At 36.7% G+C, this 21,779-nt stretch overlaps 1 protein-coding gene across 1 annotated transcript in view; it reads right to left on the bottom strand.

Moving 5' to 3' along the window:
* The window catches only part of GUCY1A2 (guanylate cyclase 1 soluble subunit alpha 2), a 323,767-nt gene that overhangs the window by 119,518 nt on the left and 182,470 nt on the right, over window positions 1–21,779 (bottom strand). The window lies entirely within an intron of this gene.

Below are 21,779 nucleotides of genomic sequence, written 5' to 3'. Positions count from 1 at the left end.
AATTTTCAACGTCACTAATCATTAGAGAAATGCAAATTAAAACCATAATAAGATACCACCTCACACCAGTCAGAATGGCTCTCTCTAACAAAACAACACACAATAGGTGCTGGTGAGGATGTGGAGAAAGGGGAACCCTCCTGCACTGCTGATGGGAATGCAGACTGGTGCAGCCACTGTGGAAAACATTATGGAGATTCCTCAAAAAATTAAAAATGGATCTGACTTTTGACCCAGCCACCCCACTTTTAGGAACATATCTCAAGAACACCATATCACCAACTGAAAAAAGAAGTAATGCACCCCCATGTTTATGGCAGCATTGTTCACAATAGCGAAGATCTAGAAACAGCCCAAGTGTTTGTCAGTGGACATGTGGATTAATAAACTGTGGTACATATATACAAATACTACGGGGCCATTAAAAATAAGGAAATCTTACCTTTTGCAATAATATGGATGGACCTGGAAACTATTATGTTAAGTGAAATAAGCCAGGCAGAGAAAGAAAAATATTATATGACCTCATTCATTTGAGGAATCCAAGGAACAATGAGAATTGAGGAACGGAACTGAGACAGAGGAGGGATCAAAGAGAACAGAGGAAAAGAGGACAGAGGGAAAGGGGAAGATAGGATGAGATAAACTATGAAGGGAAGTGGGGAGGGCACCGTAGGGAGGGGAGCAAAGGAGATATTGAAGGGAATAAGGGGGAGGAGAGATGCATTTGGGGCGACACTAGAATCTATGTAAACACAATTAAATAAATAAATAAATAAATAAATAAATGAAAAACAAAAAAAAACCTCAAAACATCTCTCTAACTTTTTATTGTAGCTTAATTTACATTAAAGTTATAATGTAATAACATAACATGTAAGAAAAACAATTGTCTTTAAATTTATTGGATTTTAGAAACTGGTAAGCATAATAAAGGGGAGTGTTTGGCTTTGGGCAAAAGGGTGAAAACTCATTGTATCACAAAGCTTGTCAGGTTCTGTTAAACCACCTATGTCATTTCTATTTTTACACACAGATATCTCTATAAGAATATTAAATACTATAATCAAAAATTAATTGAAAATTAAGTATGTCCAGATCATATGACTGTACACTACACATTCTTACGTTTTTATGTAACCTGAACATGAACTAACCCTTGCTCTCATGGAAGCTCAAGTTTCCTAATATAATAATATAATGGTTAGAAAAGAAGGATTTGGAAGAAGTCAGACCTGGATTTGAATTCTAGCTCTCCTGAATTTAAGTGAGCAAACTGACCTAGATTCAAGTACTTATCCATTCAAGATGTCAATTTCTCTGTCTATAAAGTGAGGATGATAATATTGTTGATAAAAATGATTCCTGTAACTTACTTAACACATCTGTTGAGTACTTGCTATTGGCTAAAATACTATACTGAATACTTAATTTGTATTTTGTTATTAAATTTTATTTTATGTTAGCTCTTACTATCCTCATTTTTAGATGAGATTTAGGAAGGTTAAGAGACTTGCTAAGAATACACAACTAATAAACAGAAGAATCAGCCTTCAAACCCAATTTGGATTGGTTCCATAGGACAATGCCTTAAACCAGTGTGGAAGCATGATGGGTAGGAGTTTGGGGGAGGCAATAACAATTCTAAATATGAATCAATACGATGGCTAAATAACCCTAATGAGATGTTCACAATAGACAGTTTAAAAGAGAGAAACTGTTGCTATTGATGCAGATGAAATAACTATTTGCCTGCCTAGCCACTTGAATTCAGTTCAGTATGAAGGTCACTTCTAGGTGTGATTTCAGATCTTTCAGATCTCAGGGATATAAGTTATAAAAGTACAAACAGAATGTTATATCCCTGGTTTCCAGAATGGCCTTTGTTCTCAAAGAGTAACATCCACTTTTGAAGAATTAGCTCTAGCAAAAACAAAAGTAGGAGACAAGTGCCCAGCCCGAGAAACTTTTATGTCATCATAGTCCAGAGATTCTACCCTCTCACAGCCCACTCCTGAGTCCTCACATAGCTACAGCCACTGGTCAGAGGGACCCTACCTCCATAAGTGCCCAGTCACAAAGTACTCTTTAACTTCTGGGTGAGAAGAAACCTCCTCCCCTCACATAAAAGCATCAGGATACCTAGCCTCAGGGAGCTTGTTCTGTCCCCTAAGCAGCCTTAACAAGGACCAGTGGGAGCCCCAGGAGCATGAAATAAACCAAGCAGATGAAAATAGCACCATATATGTTCTGAAAATTACACTATCACTGCAACCATAGCCTACAAAAGTAGGCCAGGGCCTGTGTGCCAAATCTAAACAGAGTGGTTGTCTGTTAAAATAAACATTTTAAATAGGATCTAGTGTCTTCTACCATAATAACCAAACTGTCCAGGATATAATAGAAAACTAAACATTATCATAAGACTCAGGAGGATCATATCTTGAATGAGAAAAGGCAATTAATTGATGCCAACACTGAAATGAATCCAATACTGAAATCTGTCGGCCCTGGCCGGTTGGCTCAGCGGTAGAGCATCGGCCTAGCGTACAGAGGACCCGGGTTCGATTCCCAGCCAGGGCACACAGGAGAAGCGCCCATTTGTTTCTCCACCCCTCCACCGCGTCTTCCTCTCTGTCTCTCTCTTCCCCTCCCGCAGCCAAGGCTCCATTGGAGCAAAGATGGCCCGGGCGCTGGGGATGGCTCCTTGGCCTCTGCCTCAGGTGCTAGAGTGGCTCTGGGTCGCAACATGGCGACGCCCAGGATGGGCAGAGCATCGCCCCCTGGTGGGCAGAGCGTCGCCCCATGGTGGGCGTGCCGGGTGGATCCCGGTCGGGCGCATGCGGGAGTCTGTCTGACTCTCTCTCCCTGTTTCCAGCTTCAGAAAAATGCAAAAAAAAAAAAAAGAAATCTGTCAAGAATTTTAAAGAAGCTATCATAAAATATTTAATAAGCAATTACAAATTCTTTTGAAAATAACAAAAAATTAGAAAATCTTAGTAAAGTAATACAAGATATTAAGATAACCAAATTGAACTCATAAAATTGAAAAATACAATTAAAATAGAAAATTTACTGAGTTGGCTCAAAAATAGAATGTGGATTCCGCAGTTGATTCGAGGTTAGTTCAGTAGAATTTACTCAATATAAATGGACAGAGATAATAAACCAGAAAAAAAATAAACAGTCTCAGAGACCTGTAGGAAATAACAAAAAAATCCACCATTTATATCATAGGAGTCCCAGAAGGACAGAGAAAGGGTTGAGGGTTGAAAAAGCATTTGAAGAAATAATGGCAATAAATGTCTCTTATTTGATGAAAGATATAAACCCACAGATTCAGCCATCATTATGAACCTCAATTAGGTTAAAGACAAAGAAATTCACTTCAGGCCATGTCATAATTAAACTTTTAAAATCCAAATTCAAAGAAAATATTAGAGGCAGCCAGAGAGAACTGACACATTACTTATAGAGAACGCTAATTTACATGACAGCAGATTTCTCATCTGAAACTATGAAGACCAAAAGAAAGTTTTTTAAATATCAAAAGAAAAAAAGTGTCAACTGTGAACTCTATATGTGAGAAAACTGTTCTTCAAGAATGACTGGGAAATAAAGACATTTGCAGATATAAGAAAACTAAAAGTTTTTGTCATAGGATATCTACCCTTAAAAAATGATTAAAGAAGATCTATAAACAGGAAGAGAATAAAAGAAGGAAAATTAAAGCATCAAGAAGGAAATAAAAAACAGAAAAAACTAGAAATATAGGTAAAAACAATAGATTGCCTTTCTCATCAGTTGTCTAAATTATATGTGATAATTGAAACAAAATTAAAATACCATCTGATATTATAAATATACTTATAAGAAAGAGACAGAGAGAAATTACAAACACACACAACACACACACACACACCAGAAGACAATGGGAAGACAGAAAACTGGTCGGAGTGATGTAACCACTGCCAAGGTATGCCAGTAGCCACCCAAACTTAGAGAAGTCAAGGAACAGATTCTACCTCAGATCTACCAGAAAGATGAAGGCCCTATCCACACTTAGATTTCAGATTCTAACCTCCAGAACTGTGAAAGAATGCATTCCTGTTACTTTACAAGTTTGTGGTAATTTGTTACAGTGGCCACAGGAACTCATACAGATTGAAACAGTAAAATAAATATATAGTATCTAATTGACATATATAAGATGATCCACCCAACAATAGTAGAGTATATGGTTTTTTTCCAAGAGCCTGTGGAACACATACTAAGATAAACAATATCCTAGGCCACATAACAAACAAAGAAGCATCACAACAAATTGTGGGGTCTTTTTTAGCGAGAGAAAGAGAGACAGACAGGAAGGGAGAAAGATGAGAAAAAACAACTCAGAGTTGCAGCACTTTAGTTACTCATTGATTGCTTCTTAAACCTGCCTTGACCAGAAAGGCTCCAGCCAAGCCAGTGACCCCATTGCTCAAGCCAGAGATGTTGGGCTCAAGCCAGTGACCTTGGGCTTCAACCTAGCAACATTTGGGCTTAAGCCAATAAATATGGGGTCATGTTTATGATCCCACACTCAGCTAATGACCCCATGCTCAAGCTGGTGAGCCCATGCTCAAGCCATGACCTCGGGGTTTTGAACTTGGATTCTCAGCATCTTAGGACGGTGCTTTAACTACTGTGCCACCACCTGTGAGTTCACCACAACAAATTAAAAAATTATGCAGAATATGTTCTCTGACTACATGGAATAAAACTAGAAATCAATAACAATAAGGCACATTCATAACAGTGAAAAACTAGAAAGAGTCAGGCTCTAGCCGGCTGGCTCAGTGGTAGAGCATTGGCCCAGATGTGGAAGTCCTGGGTTTGATTCCCAGCCAGGGCACATAGGAGAAACACCCACCTGCTTCTCCACCCTTCCCCTCTACTTTCTCTCTCTCTCTTCCTCTCCTGCAGCCAAGGCTCCATTGGAGCCAAGTTAGCCCAGGCCCTGAGGATGGCTCCATGGCCTCTGCCTCAGGTGCTAGAATGGCTCTAGTTGCAACGCAGCAACGCCTCAGATGGGCCGAGCATCACCCCCTGGTGGGCATGCCGGGTGGATCACGGTTGGGTGCATGGAGCAGTCTGCCTCTCTGCCTACTCGCTTCTCCCTTCAGAAAAATAAAAAGAAAAAAAGAACTAGAAAGAGTCAAGATGTAGTTCAATGGGTAAATGGTTAAACCAAATGTAGAGTACTACTTAGCAATACAAAAAAATACTCTATTGACTTAGGCACAATTTTAGCTGTATCTATAGGGAATCATGCTGAGTGAAAAACAGCTGAGTAGAAGGGTTTTCCTTGCTTGCTTATTTATTTTTATCATTCAATTGTTTGTTTTGACTCTTAAACTATAATTAGCTAAAAAAAAACTGTGTTTTGAAACAAAACCAATATTCTCCCAAGGAGATACTGATATTTTAAAATTTCAACCTAATAGCTACATTTATAATAGCTATAGTTTTAAAAATTTGTAAAAAAAAAACAAAAAGTTTTGATTGTCTCTGACAAAAATCCTTCATTAAATATTCTTATTTATTTAAAAAGGCAATATAAAAAATGCTTAAATTAAGTACACTAAATATAATTTTAAAAAATTTAAAGCATTCATTTATTAATTCATCTGTTTTATGAACATTTATTACATATCTATGACCTGCCAGTACTGTGATAAACACTTTAAATATGTAGAAATTTAAGCATATTGGTTGTCATTTTTACTAAATTGAACTGTAAATTCAATAGTGAAGTGCATATATATCTGGAAGAATATTAATATTTGAAGCTAATTGTGCTATTATTTATTCTACAGATTGAAATATTGCCTTTGTTGAAATAAGATACATTAAAATTCATATTGCTTGTTGTTAACATCAGCAAAAATGCCAAAAACATAACCCTTCAGAGGTTTTAACTTTCTGTGTTTGCTTTATTCCCTGTGTGTTTGTATTTAGTTTCATTGCTATTCTTTAAATCTCAGAAATTCATCCTAAAAATAGATTGGAATTCTGTTTTGATAGATAAGCCAGTGAACCACATAACCAAGTCAACAGACTGTTCCATGATTAGAGGCCACTTTTCTTTTTAAATCACAGCAGAATTCAGACAAAATTTTAAAGGAAAGAGGTTTTTGCTTTATAGCTGAAAGAAGTAAAGCAGCAAATATTTTAGTGTTTTCTTGTGCAAAGAGGATCAAATGTGAAAATGCTTTATGTTTTGCTTTTAGAGTCTTTATCCATTTTTTATTTAACAAACATTAAATTTCACATTCTGTGAGACATATTAAGTTGATATGCATCTTTGAATATTTTGCATACACAGACTGCCTTTCTTCCCAAAGTATGTAAATCATTTTAGTTTTCATCACATTCAGATGATCAGTAAGTCACACACATTCAAGAACTATTATTGACAGTTCCTTGCTGTAATGTGCAGTTAGCTTGTACCTCTGGGGTGCCTGTCACCACACTGTTACTCTTGTATCTCACAAAGGAGAGGTTATATTTCTATATATATCCAGTTTATACAACTACACCTCAAAGGTATAATAAATTTTTGGAACCACCACAATCGTCTGCCATGACAGGAAATTCTGCATTCTCTTCAGACAATATTACAAAAATGATTCTAAACAAAGCACTAATACATTGTTATATGAGGTTGAATGAAGCCGCTAAGTAATAGAGAGCCCCTTGGATGTGTAAAAAATATTGGCAACTCTGAACCAGCCAACTGAACATGAAAATATTCTGATAAGGCTTTAAAAACAAACAAAATTATCCAATTATGTATTATTTTTATCTATGTTGTGTTATATGTATGTATACTTATGTTAAAACATCTGTTCTCCCATACATACCTCATTTCACTCCTGCGTCTCAGGGTTAGGGTAGATGATCAGGGGTGGATATTTAATATATTGTTTAATAATGAAAATAGTATTTTTGCATTTTGACTCAATTGCATTAAATATTTAAAAGAAATAACTAAAGTTTGTGCTTAAGCCCAGGTTGGCCAAGCTTGTTGTTACATAGTGAGAATGTAAGCTGTTGGATAAGTAGAACTAAGGATAATAGAGTGCAGAAGAAATCTTCTAGTGAAATAATAAGGTAGTTGCTTAATCCAGGGCTACTATGGTATAAATGTATATATACCATATATATACCATAACCAAAGAAATATGGAGAGCTACAAATCCTAGCTTTTATATAAAGAATTGAATTTTCATACATAAGTTGCAATTCAATAAATTTTTTTCCGTAATGATGAAAATATTGTTACTGTGATTGAAGGACTAAATTTTAATTTTTTTATTTTCATTAAGTTAAAATTAATATAACCACATGTGGCTTCTTGGTAATAATGTATTAGACATATAGCTCTCCAAGTAAAATTTGTGGCTCCAAGATTTGATCTATCAATTGGTTTAGGTATTATTTTTTATTTGTTTATGGGTAAGAAATAAAGTAACAGTTGGGTCACATAGATTTTTTGTTTGTTTTTAACAATGTCACATAGAAGGTTTGAGAAAACATTACGTATAAGAACTTTACTCAGTGCTAAAGATAGAGTTGAGTTTAGGACAGCCATGGTCTCTGTCCTCATGAATTATTTTTAAAAAGTGGATAGGTTAGGAAGATCTGAGGGACCCTCTTGTTGCATAACAAACTGATCTTGATTTAAAAAACAATCCTTGAGGCACTGGTTATCTCTTAAGAGGTAGAAGAGGCTTTCAAGGATACCTCCATATACACATGCCAGAAAAAGGAGCAACCAAATAAAAATAAGTCAAACAAATAAACCAAAAATGACTCTTGATCTGGAGCCCTAGCAGGGGCAGAGAGAAGCCAAGCTGCCTTGAGAGCCATGTGGACAGAGCACTGGGATTCTGAGACACGGGACATGTGTAAGCGTAAGGAGCCTCGTCAGAGATTCCTGTGCTGACACTCGCCACTCAAAGAAGGCTGGAGTGGTCCTCAGTTGTTGGCATCTAAAACTTCCCCAATTTAGACTCTCAAGGCTCTCAGTATGATTAAGATCAAGCAATGGATAAAAGCAAAGAAACAGTGAACACAAGATTTAGGTCTCCAAGAACTGTAGACGCCAGGATTATCAGGTTTAGAATTTAGAGCAACTACACACAGAGGTGGGCATCAGTGGGGTTACAGTTGTAAGTATGCAAACCAGAATTCATTCTTGTACTAATACTTATTAATTATTGTATTATTTTCCATATAAACAACTATAAACCTACTTTTTCCTACCCCTGTATTTGTAAGAATATAATCATAAAGACAAAAAAGTCACCAAGAGAATATAAGGAAGGAGCAAGTGTTAAAAACTTGGGATATACTATAGCAGCAATGATGATAGTATTTACCTCAAACAGTTGAAATGATTTACATATAAACAGGCCTGCATACCAAGGTGAGCACAAAATCTGGCAAGAGTTAGTGTTCATCACGATTAGCTAACCTCACTGTAGATTCTGAACCTAGCTCAAATCTTCTGAATCAAAACCTCCTGTCTTTGGGCTCAGAAATGGATTTTTTATAAGACCTCTATGTGATTCAGAAAATTGGCTAGAATCAGGGACTATTGTCTTCAGCATCATTTGGTCCAATCCGTCTCATAAATGTCAGCAGGGAAAATGAGGCCTGGGGAAAAGAAACAAGCTGCATGGGGTCGCGAAGCAAGCCGGCCAGAGGGTGCGGGCTGAGCCAGTCTCTCCCTGTGCACAGCCCCGCTGGAAACGGTTCCGTGACAGAAAATAAGTTTTGAATAAAATAAAGCATAGAATATGAAGTTCAATGATGGCTTAAAGCTAGGATATGAATAAGTTTATTAAATAACCTATAATTACATTAATTAAAGGTAAATCACTGGCACACCACTGCATTGCAGTGTGCTATGTTTATTTTGCTATCCAACTCAGAGACAAGTTCCTGTGAGTACCTTCAGTGTTTGCCAAGGGTCTGTTTGACAAATACAACCTATGTGAGACTCTATAATCTCTGTTAGTTGTCCTTTGGGTTTGCTCAGCATGCAGAATTTTCTGAACTTTGGCAAGGAAATTGCTGTAGGTTATTGTCCTGATGTTGTAAGGAGCATGTAATCAGGGTCACTGTGGCTGGGGCAGCTAGGACCAGGGCAGGTTGGGTAAGTTGCCAGAGATCACACAGTTCATAAGTTGGGGAGTCCTGACTGGAGCCTATGCTGCCTAACTCAGTGTTTTTTCCTTAAATAGTGTGGATGAATGAAAGGAGATAGAGCTTTGAAACTGAAAATGATCTCAGTTTAAAGCGTAGTTTCACCACTTGGCTGGCTGAGTAACTGTTGGCAGATCACATGGCCTATCAGGGCCTTAGCATCCCCATCTGTAAGACTGGGCTAATGACAGCTCTAACGGACTAGTATTAGGATAAAGTGTAAATGAGATACTACACACAGAAAGTTTCCGCTAGTATCCACATATGCATGCGCTCAATAATTACTATCAATTCTTACTATTACTGTTGTTATTAAGCATTATGACTATGATAACCATGATTTGCCTGTTGCTAGAAGGATACTACAAACAAGAACTGATAATAATGTAATTACAATGAGGAAATTATAATTATAATACATTTCATGAAACTATATTGAATAGGCATGAAAGGTAGGTTAAAAATACATCCCTTAATTAAAAGCAGCATTTTCAGAAACAGTGAATAAATGAAAACAACTTAAATGCCTATAAAAAAACTTTTACTTAAATGAGTTATGTTCCATCAATTTTTAAAAGTTTCACAAACCATACAAAATGCTACAATAATTAAAAATATCACAATGAACGTTGATTTCATATTGGCACACATCATTAAAATTTGTTTTTGTAAACATTTTCATCAACATAAATAATGTGTAAGAATTCTTTGTCAAGATAATAGCATTCAACTGAACAAACATCTTAGAGGCTGTTCAAGATAGTGAAAAAGAATGGGAGTCATTGGGATGTGGCAAGGGAAGTGTTCTGAGATGAGTGAAGGAAAGTTCAAAGGCCCAGACAGAATGAGAGCACAGCACATTTAGCGCACTGAAGAAGGTGCAGTCTGATTACTGCAGAGAGAAAAAGGGGATTCACCAGAGTTAGGTGGGGTCAAGTACCCTGACTGAGTTCTGACTATTGAAATGTGAGCTTAGGCCATGTGAATCTCCAGTCTTTTTACTCTATTCTCTGTAACCATGGAGGCCACCTGTCAAAGATGGGGACATCAGAAGTAGTGTAGTGTCTGAAGTCTCTCTTGCAACAGGGCTGTTCAGAAGAGACACCTAACCTCCCTCAGACCTATGATCAGCAAGAAACAAGGGTTTATTGTGTAAAGATTGTTACAGCAACTAGCATATTTATCTTGACTAAACACAACAAACAGGTCTTGGTAAAAGATCACTTCTCCCCACTCCCTTCACCATCACATACTTGAAAATAGACCAATACCTCCTCCATGCTAGACCCTTTTTTATTTTATTTTATTTTATTTTATTTATTCATTTTAGAGAGGAAAGAGAGGGGGAGAGAGAGAAAGAAACAGAGAGGAGAGAGAGACAGGGGGGAGGAGCTGGAAGCATCAACTCCCATATGAGCCTTGACCAGGCAAGCCCAGGATATTTAGGCAACCTCAGCATTTTCAGGTCGACGCTTTATCCACTGCGCCACCGCAGGTCAGGCCCCATGCAAGAATCTTGGTGAAAAGAATTCACCACAATTCTTTCCCATCCAATCTGATTATATCCACTATCATTCTAATTAATATCATTCCCTCTTTACAGTTCTATGCCATCAGTGAATTAAATAAAGAGTCCTGAGATTAATACAAGGTTCAGTCTATAAGTCTGAATCTAAAGTTTACCTTAATTGACTGATATATGTTTATTTTTATGCTCATTCACCATAAATCATCATGAATTATAATTTAATATCAATTTTTTATCTCTTTGAAACTAGATTACATGTGTAGCTTTCATTCCAGTGAGAGGGTGCCAACGCCTTTCAAGTATAGTGTAAATAATTTAAATGGTTTCTTAGATCTAAAAGTTCACACAAACAGTGTATAAATTAATAAATTATTTGTGAGATATTGAAAGCATATTCCCTCTAAAAATGAAAATTCCCAGGGCAAGTTATAGATTAGAGACTTTATTCCTTTTTGTTGTTTCCTTTTAAATGTATCCTCTGATTTAGTTTTATAGTAACCTAGTTAGTATAAGCAAGTGCAAGAATAGAGACTGAATAAAAGACTATGGCTAAGGAAACGTGGAAGTGGGACTAGAACATCGGCACGTCCTTTTCCTGCATTTTTCACTGTTACCTTGATCTCTATTCAGCTTCTAGAAGTAGACCAATTTAGACACTCTAAAAAATCTTTTGAAAAGAAAAAAAATGTAGAGCCTGCATAGAACATAATTTCTATAGCATTGCTGCGGTCGATATAAGTGAAGAAAATATCCAAGGGGCCTAAGCAAAAATAAAAGCAAATATATTGAGCAAAAATTTTAGATGTGAGCTGTATGTGCAAACATAAGATGGTATAGCTGGAAGATAAATGCCAAGATCAGCACTAAGATCTGGAGGCTTAGCTTCACATGAGCTTCACAAGGAGAGGGAGCTGACCCTGGGATGCTTATATTATACCTGAGGTCCTGGAAGGGGATAAAGTGGTTTTAGGTCTGCAATGCTGCCAGGATCCCTGTGCACACACATAATCCTTCTCACATATGGAATACACACTTAATTTAGGCTCCAAGATTTTCCTCAGAATAAAAAAAAATGTCAAATGTAAGATAACAATCACAAAACTTATAGGAAAACTAGCCACCAGGAATGAGAATCAGATGAATTAAAAACAATAGATTTAGACCGCCAAGGACATCAGATATGGGATTCTCAGATCCAGTACACAAAATATGTATGGGATGCTGCAGGAAATAAAGGATGCCATCACAGTCATGCAAAACAATGAGACACAATCAAACTGACTACAGAGGTTTTTTAAAAAATAAAAATAAAATAGAAGCTTTATAAATGGAAAATGTAACAATTGAAATTTAAACAAAATGAAAGAGCGTTTGGGTTGAAGAGTATTAGATGTCACCAAAGAAAACTGGTGAACTGGAACTGAAAGATAAGTCTGAAAACACTGTAAATGTCACACAGAGAGATTAAAAAAAAAAGGAAAATATGGCAGAGAGGTCAAGTGATATAGAAGAAAAATGTGAAAATCTAAGCAAAGTCTATCCAAATGACCCTAGCAAGAGAATGAAAAAAGTGGAGAAAAAGTAGTATTTAAAGCACCAGTGATTACAAATCTTTCCAATCTAACAGAAAATATGAACCCCACTATTAAGCACACTTTCCACCAAGAAGTATAAATAAAAGGAAATCCAGAACTAGATATTTGTAGTGAATCTGCAGAATACCCAGCTTTGACAGAAAGAGTAGGCAGAGGACAAAGACTTGAGGGAGTGAACACATAGCACGGTGTACAGAGATATGTTATAGAATTGGGTACATGAAACTTGTATAATTATGTTAACCAGTGCTACCCCAATAAGTTCAATTAAAAAAAGAAAATGCAAAATAAAAGTAAAACAAAGATGCTAAATAAAAGTATACTCATTAAAAACTTCATCCTAACAACTTGCATGAAATTAGGCAAAAAAAAAAACCAAACTATTAGTCTGATGACCTGAAAAATTCCCTCTGTGAACTATGACTATGAAATTAAAGATTTTTAAGAGTAAAAAATAAAAATAGTAGACAAAGAGAAAAGATCACATACAAATGACACATTGACAGCAGACAGCCATCATATAAGCTAGAGATAACAAAATAGTATTTAATGGGATGAAAATCAACTGTCATTCTAGAATAATACACTCAGAGAAGCTGTATTTTAAAAATGTTATGACATAAATGCAAAGTAAGAGAGTTCATTACCAATAACCCAACACACAAAAATAACTTCAAGAAAAAGTATTATTGAAAAAAGGAGGAAAATGAACCCAGAAGGATAGTCTGGAATGGTGAAAAAAAAAAGATGGTGAAAAAAGTAAAATGCAGGTAAAGCTGAACAAATATTTAATATTACATGAAATATTAATAAAAATTATAATATGCTACTTTCTAAATAAGCACTTTGGATGATTTTTAAAAAACTAAATGAATTTAAGAAACAATAATGTAATTGAAAAAATTTAAATAGTGTTATAAACCATATAGAGATTTTTAAAAAGGTAAATTATTATAAATAAAAAATACAGTGAAAAGTTAGTAAATATGTTTGTAGTCACTGCTATATTGCAATTCTTACTTGTTATAAAGTAAATAGTACATAAATAAATGACCCCAAAGCATTATTAGTTTCTTCATGAGAAGTATACCATTGTTATTTTTGTTAAATAAAAGTTTCAATCATTTTGCTTTTGCAGAACATGCAGTCAATTCACCATTCCAAGACTTCTCAAGATTTGATATTATTTCACACTTAGCATCCTCACATTTAGCTTCTGCCTAAACCATACCACTCCACTCTGAGCACATATTCTATGCTAATACTTTACTCCCAGATAAAAATGTGCCTTTCTCTAATCTCACCATGACTTTGTCACCATTCTGAGAGGTGCTTTCTAAATGTCACCTCCCTTAGCAAATCATTCCTGACCTCCAACCCTACCTTCACAGGTGGAAATAACCTCTGTTACCTCAGAAGCAGCAAGCATTTGCTCAGGCCTCTCTTTGGGACTTAACATATTCTTTCTTGTAATATCTCTTCACATCTTATCTTTCTAATGGACCCTAAGCTCCTTGAAAAAAAAAAATCTGTTTAAGAGTCAACTTTAAAAATAGAGTCAGAGTGCCCTGGCTAGGTGCTCAGAAGGTTAGTGCCTTGGGATCTTGATACACTAAGGTTGAGGGTTCAATCCCCGGTCAGGACACATACAAGAATCAACCAATGAATGCAATGAAACAACAAGTCAGTGTCTGTCTGTCTGTCTGTTTGTCCCCTACCTCCTGCACTCTCTCTAAAATCAGTCAATAGTTAAAGAAAAAAAATAGAACCTTAAGGAATCAAGATGGTGGCATAGGCAAATGCGGTATTAGCATCCTTCCAAAAGCACATCAAAATTAAAACTAAACTACAGAACAACCATCATTCAGAAACACCTAAATCTAGCTGAACAGAAATCTTATAACTAAGGCTATAAAAAAAGCCACATTGAAACTGGTTGGAGAGGTAGAGATGTGGCATCCCACATCCATGTGTGGCAGATAAAAATCGAAAGGGGTATCTTAGCTGTGAGGTCTCCCCTTAAAAATTTGGATTCCTATCCCCACAACCAGGCCCCCTAGTCCATGGTTCGTGTGCTAGGAAGAGAAGTCCCCATAACTTCTGGCTCTAAAAAACCAAACGAGTTGTGGCTAGGTGAGATGGAGGGGTGGGGAGCCTGGAATCCCAGCTGTTCCTGCTGAGGGGGTCACACACAGATTTACTCAGACTCACTCACTATGAGTTCCAGCACTGGGGCATCAGCTTAGAAGCCACCAGGGACATACAGGGAGAAACTACATTGTCTGGCATCAGAGAGAGCTGGAGTGGCAGCTTTCTCCGAGAAAGAAATGCTGGCAGAAGCCAATGTTTCTTTCTGAGATTTCCACCCCACAGAGCTGACAGGTGGGTGCCATATCTGAGTCTTTATCAACATGGCTCAAACTGTTTGCCCCATCCTGGTGATTCCCTGAGACCCACGCCACACAAGTTGTGGGCCCACCCAAGTAATTTCCAATGGTTTTTCCATAGAAACAACCTGACTTGGCTTATTCTGTCCTTTTCTGAAATTTCTCAAACAAGAATCATCTGGCCTCAATGTTCGCTGTACCTCTTGTTAAGTGACCTCAGGCCTATTACTCACAGCAGTGGACCTTACTTCCCAGCTTGGTCTCTCCTGGGTACTTCTAAGCCAAGCACAAGAAGCAGGCATCTGTAAATTGTTTTGTAGCTCATGTCAGATGGCCCCAGGCAGAGCACAGGCCACAGTCAATCTTGAGCTAAATTTCCCAGGATGCCCCAGAGCCAGCACATTCAGTAGACAGCTTCAGACCAAAAGGATCACGCAACTACCCCCATGAGCAACACACTCAAGGGGAAGACACAAAGAATACCACAGCCCCACTGAAGTGAGTCCTGCTCCATGGTGGTTCCTTGGACAGCTGATCCTCTATGGTGGTCACAATTGGTCCTCATAGCCAATTGATGGGGGTGGGGGTGGGGCAAAATTCCTCCTATTGATGTGCCAGCAGCAATCAAGGCCACACTATAACAAGAGGGTGTACACAACCTATACAAAAGTGCACCTTGTGTGCCCAGCTTGGGTGAATGGGAGGCTGTGCCACTGGGATTTACCAGACATCTACTACATCAGGACACTCTACCAAGCCCAGGACACATAGCAGCAGCTCTACATAATATGTAGAGACAAACACAGGAAGGATACCAAAATAAAGAGACAAAAAAATATGTCCCTAATGAAAGAGCAGACAAAACTCCAAAAAAAGAATGGGGACAAGCAATCTACCAGATGCAAAATTCAAAACACTGGTTATAAGGATGCTTAACAAACTTAGAAGAATAGACGAACTTAGTGAAAACTTCAATAGAGAGATAGAAAACATAAAAAATGAAGATAGAAATCATTAAAAAGAGCCAGTTAGAAATGACGAATATAGTGACTAAAATTAAGAATGTATTACAGGGAATCAATAGTGTGGTAGAAGAAAAAGATAATCAAATCAGATATTGGAATATAGGAAAACAGAAAACATCCAATCAGAACCGCTCCCCCCCCCCAAAAAAAAAGAATCTCAAAATTGAGGATAGTATAAGGAGCCTCTTCATGTTGGACAACTTCAAGCAAACTGACATTTGCATCATAGGTGTGCTGGAAGAAGAGAGAGATCAAAGAATTGAAAACCTATGTGAGAAAATGATGGAAAAGTTCCCTAACCTGGTGAAGAAAATAGACATAAAGTCTAGAAAGAGCAAAAACTCCCAAAAAGGAGCCCTGGCCAGCTGGCTCAGTGGTAGAGCGTTGGCCTGGCATGTAGGAGTTCTGGGTTCGATTCCCAGCCAGGGCACACAGGAGAAGCACCCATCTGCTTCTCCACCCCTCCCCCTCTCCTTCCTCTCTGTCTCTCTCTTCCCCTCCCGCAGCCAAGGCTCCATTGGAGCAAAGTTCGCCTGGGGGCTGAGGATGGCTCCATGGCCTCTGCCTCAGGCACTAGAATGGCTCTGGATGCAACAGAGCAACGCCCCAGATGGGCAGAGCATCGCCCCCTGGGGGGCATGCCAGGTGGATCCCGGTGGGGCACATGCGGGAGTCTGTCTGACTGCCTCCCCATTTCCAACTTCAGAAAAATACAAAAAGAAAACCCCAAAAAACAAACAAAAAAAAGAATCCCAGAAAAAATGAACTCAAAGAGGCCCATACCAGGATATGTCATAATTAAAATGTCAAAGGTTAAAGACAAAAAGAGAATCTTAAAAGCAGCAAGAGAAAAGCAATTCGTTATCTACAAAGGAAGTTCCCATAAGATTATTAGCTAATTTCTCAACAGAAACTTTGCAGGCTAAAAGGGATCAGCATGAACAATTCAAAGCGATGAAAAACAAGAACCTATAATCAAGAGTACCCAATATGGGCTATAAACAGACAAGAAAAAGCTAAAAGAGTTCATCACTATCTAAAAATAATACAGAAAATATTAGAGTCTTCTTTAAGAAGAAGAAAAATCAGATACAAAAATATGAATAATATTATGGCAATAAGCATTTTTTTTAATAAGCACATGTTTATCAACAATTACTTTAAGTTCAAATGAATTATATGCTCTAAACAAAAGTCATATGGAGCCTGCATGGGTAACAAAACAAGACCCTTACATATGCTATCTATATGAAACTCACTTCAAACTGATAGATACCCACAGACTGAAAGTAAAGGGATGGGAAAAGATATTTCATGAAAATGGAAACAAACAAACAAAAGCTGCGATATACTTATACCAGACAAAATAACCTTTAAAACAAAGGCTATAACAAGGGACAAAGAAGGACCCAGCAATTCCACATCTAGGCATTTATTCAAAGGAACCCAAAGCACGCAATCGAAGACATATTCTGTACATCCACATGTTCACTGCAACATTATTTACCATAGCCAAAATATAGAAGCAATCTGAGTGTCCATCAGCAGATGAATGCTTAAAGAAGTGGTGCATATATACCATGGAATATGACTCAGCCCTAAAAAAGAATAAAATCTTGCCATCTGCAACAACAGTGGATGAACCTGGAGACTATTGTGCTGAGTGAAATAAGTAGACAGAAAAAGACAAATGTAAGATGATTTCAGTCATATGTGGAATCTGGAAAACAAACAAAGAGGCAGAACAGAACCAGACTCCTGAATACAGAGAACATTTTCATGGTTGGCAGTTGAGAGGGGACTTGGGTGATGGGTTAAAAAGGTAAAGGAATTAAAAAGTACAAATTGGTAGTTATAGAATAGTCATGGGGTTGTAAAGTACAGCTTAGGGAATATAGTCAATCATATTCTAATTGGTGTTAGATGGGTATAAAATTTATTGATGTGATCACTTTGTAATTTATATAAGTGTTTAATCACTGACTTGTACACCTGAAGCTAATATAATACTATATGTCAACTGTAATTGAAAAATTAAAAATTATTTATAGTAAAAAAATAGAGCCTTAGAGCATAGGACTTTACACACAGTAAGATTTCAATAAATACTTATGAACTTAACAAATTGCATGAATGAATGCATGAATGATTAAATGAATAGATGAAATGAAAAACATTTTTGAAATGAGTGGAATTTCAGAAACAATTTGAGAGGCATCAATCACTTGCAAACTGTATAAATTATGTATATACATTCATAATTATGTATTCACATGTATATTTAACTAAGAACTAATAGACCAACATATTCCATCTTTATAAGCAACTAGAGACCATGAACAACTGATCTAGTCTATTAAAGACTATGCATTTAGAGAAATCCATATCTGGCAAGATCAAAACCTATTATATAAGAAATTTCCTGTCCTCTTAAAGATTAAGAAACATTTACTTTAAAATTATTTATAATAGCCACTGAATTCATAGTGCCTGAAAACAGGACTTTGTACAGTGGTTAAGAAATCATTCCTTCATTCAGGTCTATCCATGTCTAGATTTAGATTCCTGAGAAATAATATATTACCTCGCATCTGCACCAACAATGTCAGTTATTGGTATTGGAAGAAATAAAGTATTGTTGATGGTAATATGCATTTTTCTATGTTAGTATCCATTAGGACTATTATACCTGAAAAAATAATAATGTAGAGAAATGTGTTTGGCATGCTCCCAAACACTTCTGCCAGTGCTCTTTTGATGGATTTCTACAATAAATCCTTTATTATGAAGATAGTGTCTGCACAGATAGCTCTAGATCAAGAAAGACTTAAATTTTTTTTTCCACTTGGCAACATCCACAGAAATACATATTGATCGAGTTACCTGCTCTAGAAGGCAAGATGACTACATTGTTATAGAGGTATCAATACAGCAAGATAGTAGGTGAAGGAACCTGAAAGTAGGTGCAATAAACATAACACACACACACACACACACACACACGGGCATGAAATTTACTTTCTAGCTATCAACATTCTATGATACCTTTTCTTATTTTGGCAACAATCAATTAAACATGGATACCTTAATTGATTTTGGCAACAATCAATTAAACATGGTTTTAACTTTATAAGATTATGACTTTCCTTTAAAAGGTTCATTATGTTGATGTACAGCAAAACATGATAGAAAATTCAGATCAATTCTGCTCTTTCCCTATATTAGAGGGAAAACTTAAAACTAGGAAAGTATTTTTAAAATTATTTTATTGATTGCTGTGTGTGTGTGTGTGTGTGTGTGTGTGTGTGTGAGAGAGAGAGAGAGAGAGAGAGAGAGAGAGAGAGAATGACCTGTTGCTCTATTTATTTCATTTATTGGTTGATCCTTGTGTGTGCGCTGACTGGAGATCAAACCCTCAACCTTGGCGTATTGGGACAACACTCCGATTAATTTAGCTACCTGGCCAAGGCCAAAACCAAAAAAGTCTTGATAAAAATGCCTTTCTGTGCTTATTTCTCAGAAAAATGTCAGAAGTAGACAATAAATTGAAGTGCTAGTTAAAGTGATAATAGGAAGACCAATATTTCATAATCATAATTTTCCATTTAATCAATTGATTCATTATTTAAAAAATATTTATTAACTTCACAGAACTTTAAGATAAAGACAAAACACCATGCTTCCTTTGCTTTCTGCTTTAGTTATATTCTTTTCAGTTCATTAAATATGGCATGATCTCTTTTCTCTCTGGGCCTTTTTGCTGAAGCACTCCACACCGTCTCCCCTCCAGTGTGGGTACACACAAACCCATCCTACCTCCACTGCTCCCTCAGTGCCCTTCACTGTGACTACCCTCCTTACCAAGTGGACTTCCATTTATATTTCAGATCTCAAATGCCTCAAGGAGGTTTCTTTTGGTTCCCAAATCTAAGTAAGTTCTATCCGTTATAAATTTCCTTTCCATTAGACTTGAACTACCACTAAAATCTACCTTCCCAATAAAACTATAAATTCTATTGACAGGGACTGTATCATTTTGAGTCATTATTTTTGTGAATTTCAGTCCCAAAAATATTGCCTGATATATAGTAGGTACTTATTAAATATTTGCCAACTGAATGTACCTGAACACATCATTCCATTCAATATATAATATATCTTGTGGATATATTTTATATTTTTACTTTTAACTGATAGCTCCCTGAAGATGAGGACCATGTTTTATAACTGAGTGGTCTTAAAAATATCTATCAAACAGTATGGGTTAAATAAAAGCATATTAACATTACTCTCTTGTCTAAAACTCCTCACAGCAGAAGTATAAAAATATGTCTTCAAAGACCCCATTCTACTATCTCACTGTTTCTTAGAAAATTCCTCTTGAAATTTAACATACATTCATTTTATATATATAGTAGTATATTTATAAAATATATAGTATTTATATATAATAGTATATTATATATATATATACTATTTACAAATACAAACATCTTATTTATTATGTTAGATAGTCTAAATTTGCTCCCTAGAATCACTTCCTATCTCTCTGTACCATGCTCTGTGCCCCAGAAGGATAGAGTATATGGACTACATCAATTGGTCCCCTTGCATGCTAGTTTCCAGTTGGGTTTGGACAATGGTAGCCACTGGCAGATGATCAGAGTAGAAGAGAAAATATGGTTTATTTACTCTTCTGGTTTGTATCATGTTGATCTGTACTTTAGGTGGTTGTGTAATTCCAACAAAGGCAGGAGCTCCTGTAGTGGGCCCTTCTCACAGTCAAAGCTCTCCCGAGGTATTAATCCTTTCCTTGCTTCATCAAGAAGAGGAGTATTAATGGTTCCCACTATTGCTAGTCCCTCAGTCCTTCACCATTCCTTACTGGTTCTCTTAACCCTGCCCACAACTCTGTAAATACCCCTTCTATTAAAAATAAATAAATAAAGTCTCTTTAATTAACTCTGTTGAGTATGTCATAAAGTTCCTGCCAAGCCTTGAGTGATACACTAACATGCATAAAGATCATCACATAGTTCCCTTTTGAGATGATGTTGTGGAGTAAACAGTGTACTGCACTGTCTGAAATAAACTAACACAAAACCGTGCATTCTTGATTCAAAAATTTAAAAAATGACATTTCTGCCACAACCTCTTGTTCTTCAACTGAGAATCCATCATTGTGGTGTGTAGTGTGGCAAACAAACAAACAACAAACAAATAAAAACACCCACCCCAAATATTAACCCCTGTAGGTTAATTAGTCCAGGAGTTAGTTTTCGAGTGGAGTTTCATGAATCTCTCGAACAAGACTTCTCAAACGTTACTGGGAAATGCATCACTGGGAGATCTATAAGAATGCAGATTCTGATTCAGTAGGTCCCACAGGGGCTTGAGAATCCTCCATTTCTAACCAGCTTCTGACATTCTGCATCTCTAACCAGCTGCTGTTGGGGTAGTAGCCTACACTTTTAGTATTAAAGCCCTCAGATGTCTCCAAGTTGGTTTCAGAAGTATGGGGAAGGCAGAGAGAAGGGACTTCTCTGAATAATTATTTTCATCTGTTTCACATATTATGATTCCAAGTAATATTAATTCCAAAGAGGGAGCATAGTTCTATTTCTTTATACATTTCTAAACTACTAAAATACTAGCCTAATGCTCACTTTTCAAGTGAGCTCCATAGGCAAAGCAATTTACCCAGAATTATAGTCAGTAGGTGACAGAGATACAACTAAAATCTAGGTCTCTTGACACCACAGTCAGTTTTCTTATCACTTTACCACCTCTGATTTTTTTTCCTTCTCTTTCTCCTATCTCAATTTTTAAACTTTATGAGAAAAGAAAACTATTTGTTTTTATATAGGTTCTTGAGCTTCAGCACTAAAGGACCCATCTTAGGACCTCTATAATTTCACGGCATGAGGGGTAACACTGGGTCATCATCCTATCAGTCTGTTGAAGGGGCACTCTTTCAGTAACTATCATC

Source organism: Saccopteryx bilineata, chromosome 1 (assembly GCF_036850765.1).
Source record: "Saccopteryx bilineata isolate mSacBil1 chromosome 1, mSacBil1_pri_phased_curated, whole genome shotgun sequence".
Taxonomy (NCBI): Eukaryota; Metazoa; Chordata; class Mammalia; order Chiroptera; family Emballonuridae; genus Saccopteryx; species Saccopteryx bilineata.
Note: the sequence above shows the minus strand (reverse complement) of the source record. Positions and strands in the feature narration are given on the sequence as shown.